We start from the raw sequence: 6,000 nt of genomic DNA, 5'->3' as shown, positions 1-6,000 counted from the left end.
TACACACAGGCATATAAATAATGTAATCATTTTTATTAAAAAAATTATGCAATTAAAAAAAAATCCTGAGATTCTCACCAGGTCGTGGTGGTGGTGGTGGTGGCGGTAGCGGCAACAGTGGCCCCGGTGAGACACGTACACTTTTAATCTCAGCACTCAAAAGGCAGAGGCAGGCAGATCTCTGAGTCTATAGAGTAAGTTCCAAAACAGCCAGGGCTTTACAGAGAAACGGTATTTCAAAACAAAACAAAACAACAAAAATAAATAAACAAAACCAAAGCTAAACACAGAGGAGCAGTGTGATACATATCTTTAATCCTAGCACACAGGCAGATCTCCGTGAGTGTGAGGCCAGCCTGGTCTACAGAGCAAGCTCCAGGACAGCCAGGGCTACACAGAGAAACCCTGTCTTGAAAAACCAAACCAAACCAAACCAAACCAAACCAAACCAAACCAAACCAAACCAAACCAAACCAAACCAAGCCCAGGCCATGATTTGCCCAAGTATAAAATGTATGTTACAAGAATTTGATTTCTCTACCAAAATTAACAGGGTATTTATTGGCTTACAATTCTGCTAGGCTCCGCCCAACAGCTACCTAGCAACAGCTACCTAGCAACAGCTACCTAGCAACAGCTACCTAGCAACAGCTACCTAGCAACAGCTACCTAGCTACAGCTTGCATCTCTGACTGCCAGGTGTGAGCCAGGCCTATGAGAAGACTGCTCTTTACCACACCCTCTCTTCCCCTTCTTCACTCTCTCCATCTTTGTTTTTCTGTTCCCATGGTTCCTGGCCAACCTTTCTTCCCCTCTTCCTTTCTTCCTCTCTTTCTTTCTGGCCTTCTCCCCCACCTTTTTCTCTGCCTCTGTGTCTTTCCAGATCCTCTTCCCTTCCCCCCAATAAACTTCCTTTATACTAGGTCTGTAGCATGGCGTAACTCCTCAGTGAGACACCTTAGCCATTCCTCTAGGTATTCCTTCCTCTGCCTCCCCCCCCCACGTAATTACACCAGATTATACCACCTTATAAAACACATCACAAGGAAAGATGCTAATTACTAGTTCAAAGAGAATTCAACACAAAGCAAGTTGAGTGCATCTCCATGGGCCAACGTTTGCCTGGAATCCCCAACTTTGATCTCTAGCACCAAATAAAAATGCTTGGGCTTGTCTTAGTTAAGGTTACTACTGCTGCTAGGAGACACCTTGACCTAAGCAACTTGTCGAGGAAAAGGTGTATTTGGCTTATGGTTTAATCATCGATGTTTATCATTGAAGGAAGTCAGGACAGGAACTCGAAACAGGGCAGGAGCTGGTACAGAGGCCAAGGAGGGGTGCTGCTTACTGACTTGCTCAGCCTGCTTTCTTATAGGTCTCGGGACCACCAGCCCAGGGATGGCACTACTCAAAATGGACTGTATACACCACTGAAAGAGAAGAGTGATTGTCAATACCACTCAGCTATAAACCCTGCAAGCTACAACACTGACGTGCCTGGCAAGGTATGTGCCCAGGTGCTACAGTGGCCTGAGCGTTATGGGAGTAACAGTCACTGTGATTGGACTGAAGGCCCACTCAGTGAAATGGAACCCATGCTTGACACAGTCACTGAGGTCAAGAACCTGTGCTAGATGTATCATGGACCCTGGGGAAAACTGTTAGCATTTTTGTCTAGGCTCCGCCCCACGATTACTTGGCAACAGCCAGGTGTGCCTGACTCACTATAAAAGGGGCTGTTTGCCCCCTCCTCTCTCTCTTGCTCTCTGCCTTCTTGCTCTCACTCTGTCCTCTTGTTCCTTCCCTCCTCTCTCCCTCCTCCCCTCCCCCTCCCTCTCAACGTGCTCATGGCCCAGCCTCTACTCTCTTCCTTTCTCTGTCTCTACTGCCTTCCCAACTCCCCTTTCCATGCCCTAAATAAACTCTATTCTATACTATACCGTCATGTGGTTGCTACCTCAGGGGGAAGGGATGCCTCAGCATGGGCCTGTGGAGGCACTCCCTTACCCCACACCTGACTACACATCCACAAAACATTCCTTCTCTCCTTATCTTTTTATAAACACAACAGAAACCTACTACTGTTATCCTGCTAAATGGATTTAACGGTTAAACGACTTCTGATGACTTAGTTCTATGTGACTGGATCAGCACAGCGTTCAGCACTCATCAGAGAAGGTGCTTCTTGCAGTAGACAGTAATCAACAGAGACCCACGACTGGAGAATGTGCAGAAAACGAGACCTCAGAAGGCTCAGTCCTGCAGGGCGGTGGTCCGCACGCCTTTAATCCCAGCACTTGGGTGGCAGAGGCAGGCGGATTTCTGAGTTCGAGGCCAGCCTAGTCTACTGAGTGAGTTCCAGGACAGCCAGGGCTACACAGAGAAACCTTGTCTCAAAAAACCCAACCCCCCCCAAAAAAATTAAGGCTTAGTCCTAAATGGATTGATTCATCACGTTCCTCTGCTCAAGGCTCGGGGATCTATGTGCAAGACGCTGTAAAAAGATTTGCAAGAACCAGACAGAGGTAGTGGTTAGCTTCAAGGAAATATCATTTTCCAGATCCAACAGGGCAAATGCACATATAAACTTACAAAGAGTGTGACAGTGTGCAAGACCTGTAAAGCTCAAGCCAGACAAAATTCAAAATCAGAGGAAGGGTGCTGGGCACTGAGTCCCACCCCTAGCTAAGGAATTCTTGGCATTTAATTGCTGCTGGGAGAGGAAAGTCAATTTTCTTCAATGTTGAAATTATTAATCCTAATCCAGGGTTTCTACCCTGCCTATGATCATTCTGTTCCTGGATAAAAGACACACACCCTTTGTATTTACAATAAGCCTTAAACAGCACAAGAGCTAGGCAGATATCTACCCTTTATGTTATTAGAATCTATTTTCCTACTGGTAACCCTGAGTTATTACTTACTATGTTTCATCTGAGCTGCTCTTACCTCCAATTGGCTGGCCCTTAGGGCCACATTCTTATGGCTCACCTAACCCATGGCAGCTTCTCCTTCCTTCCTTCACCTTCTCCTCACCTCATGGTTCTCCTCCAACACCAGGCCCAGGAATCCTAAACCTCACCCATATTTCTTTAGCGCAGCTATTGGTTGTTGGCATCTTTATTTACCAATCAGAAATAACTTGGGGGCAGGGGCACACAGCATCGCTTGGGTCTATGTGCAGACTCTAGGTCTCGAGGCTTCGTACTTAGCATTAGAATAGACAGCAAGACCAAACCTCAACACTTCAATGGAGAGATGCCTGGTACATTGATGACACTTCCCGGCAGATCTGAAGTTCAAGATCAACACTTGATGTTTTGTTTTGTGGTTTTGATTTGTTTTGTGGTTTTGATGTGTGTGTGTGTGCAAGAGAGAGAGAGAAAGAGAGAACAAATATAAAATTTGTAAGGTATTGAGGTAAGGAGAATTCCTAATTAAAAATATACTCGTAAAAATATCAACAAATAGGGCTGGAGAGATGGCTCAGCGGTTAAGAGCACTGACTGTTCTTCCAGAGGTCCTGAGTTCAATTCCCAGCAACCACATGGTGGTTCACAACCATCTGTAATGGGATCTGATGCCCTCTTCTGATATGTCTGAAGAGAGTGACAGTGTACTCACATACATAAAATAAATAAATCTTTAAAAAAAATATCAACAAATAAATACAAAACACACCAAAGCACAAACAAAAAACCAAGAAAACCAATGTGTGTGTGTGTGTGTGTATATACACACAGAACAATATTTATAACACAGGCTATCAGAAAAGCTGAGATGAATTTCAATATAAGTGAGAAACTATCTGATATTGAAACACAGAGGATCAAACCCAGCTTTTCCAGCTGAGACTCCTTTGCATATCTGTGGACAGGAGCCAGTTCTGTTAGCCTCAGTGCTACGCAATCGTGAGACACCAAAAACTGTACAAGATGGGGGTGGCAAGAAAGAGACACTAGGACCAGATCGGTCAGGATTTTTTTTTTCTTTTGGCACAGGGTGTCACTATGCAGCCCTGGTTGTCCTGGTACTCACGATGTAGACCAGGCTGGCCTTGAACTCACAGAGATCTGCCTGCCTCTGCATCTTGAGTGCTGGGATTAAAGGTATGTGCTACCAGGACCAGGCTATTTAATACTTTTTTGTTTGTTTGTTTTGGTTTTTCGAGACAGGGTTTCTCTGAATAGCCCTGGCTGTCCTGGAACTCACTCTGTAGAACAGGCTGGCCTACAAACTCAGAAATCCACCTGGCTCTGCCGCCCAAGTGCTGGGATTAAAGGCGTGCGCCACCACTGCTCAACAATACTTTTTTTTTTTAAAGCGTATATAAAGACGAAGATGCCATAGTAGATAGATGTTATTTTCCTTAAAGGCCTATTTTTATTCATGTGTATAAAATATAAATTTAGATTCTAGTGCCAAGTGTTTGGCTGAAAACCAAAACCACCATGTAAGCGTGCAAAGCAAACGAGGATTGAATTCTGCAAACTGGTTTCATGTGGGATGAAACTGGTGAGCGGGTGTAGTCACACGGATGTGAAGTAGAGGCTAGGTTCAGAGTGGGTGGGGCATCACAGAGTTCCTGGCAGCAGAATCCCCAAGAGTGAAGAAGGGGGTGAGGGGTAGGGGTGAAGTGTGTGTGAGGGGGACACATGACATGGCAGTTACCGCCAGATACGTTGCTCAGGGTGAAAGAAGACTGCTCCGATGGCTGCCTCCCATTGGCTGAACACCAACCTAGAAACTAGGGAACAGGAAGCTGACACAACAGTCTGTACGGCACCCCCTTCTGGACAAAACACAGGAGGAAAAGGTGAGAAATAAAAGCTTGAGGACATTGGCATCTCAGGCACCCAGCACCAGGCAGACTCACATGTCATAGCCTTTATGTCTAACAGCCATCCATTGTCACACACACAATTATCTTATGTACCATCACAATGCTACCAAGTGAGCTGGAGAGATGGCTCCGCAGTTAAGAGCACTGGCTGTTCTTCCAGAGGACCCAGGTTCAATTCCCAGCAACCACACGGCAGCTCACACCTGTCTATAACTCCAGTTCCAGAGGATCCGACACCCTCGCACAGACAGACATGCCGGCAAAACACCAAGGCACATGAAATAAAAATAGATAGAATTTAAAAAATGTTAGCAAGCAAACTGACAATTCGTTGCTATGCACTTTGATGTTTTACCTTAATGGGTAGATGTATGTTTATATGTGTGTGTATGTGTGTATGTGTGTGTGGTACGTGTGTGTGGTATATGTGGCATGGTGTGGTGTATGTAGTGTGTGTGTGTGGTGTGTTCTGTGTGTGTGTGGTGTGCTGTGTGTGTGTGTGTGTGTAGTGTGCTGTGTGTGTGTGGTGTGCTGTGTGTGTGTGTAGTGTGCTGTGTGTGTGTGTGTATGCATATGTGTATGTGGTGTGAGTGTGGTATATGTATGTGTATGCATGTGTATGTGTGTGGTGTTTGGTATGGTATGGTGTATGTGCGTGTGCATATGTGTATGTGTGGTGTGTATGTTTGTGTGTAGTGTATGGAGTGGTGTGATGTGTATGGTGTGTGTGTGCATGTGTGTATGTGTGGTGTGTGCGTCTATGTTTGGTGTGTGTGGTGTTTGGTGTGGTATGGTGTATGTGCATATGCATGTGTGTGTGTGTGTGGTGTGTGTGTATGTGTGTGTGTGTGTGTGTATCTGTGTGTGTGTGCAGGCAGGGGCAACATTGATTGTCATCCCTTTGACACACACAAGACCTCTTCACTGGCCTGGACCTCACCAATCGGCAGAGGGTGGCTGCCCAGTGAACTCCAAGGGTCTCCATGTCTCCAGTTCTGCAGCACAGGGGTTATAAACACGCCACAGCACATCGGCTCTAAGTGCTTGTCTGTTTGTCGTGTTTATTGTGCTGTGTGTGGTTCAGAATGCACAGAGGCCAGAGGACAGCTCTGTGGAACTGATTCTCTCCTCCCACCGTCGTGTGGGTTCCAAAGACG

Source organism: Grammomys surdaster, unplaced genomic scaffold (assembly GCF_004785775.1).
Source record: "Grammomys surdaster isolate TR1022 unplaced genomic scaffold, NIH_TR_1.0 166, whole genome shotgun sequence".
Lineage (NCBI taxonomy): Eukaryota > Metazoa > Chordata > Mammalia > Rodentia > Muridae > Grammomys > Grammomys surdaster.
Note: the sequence above shows the minus strand (reverse complement) of the source record.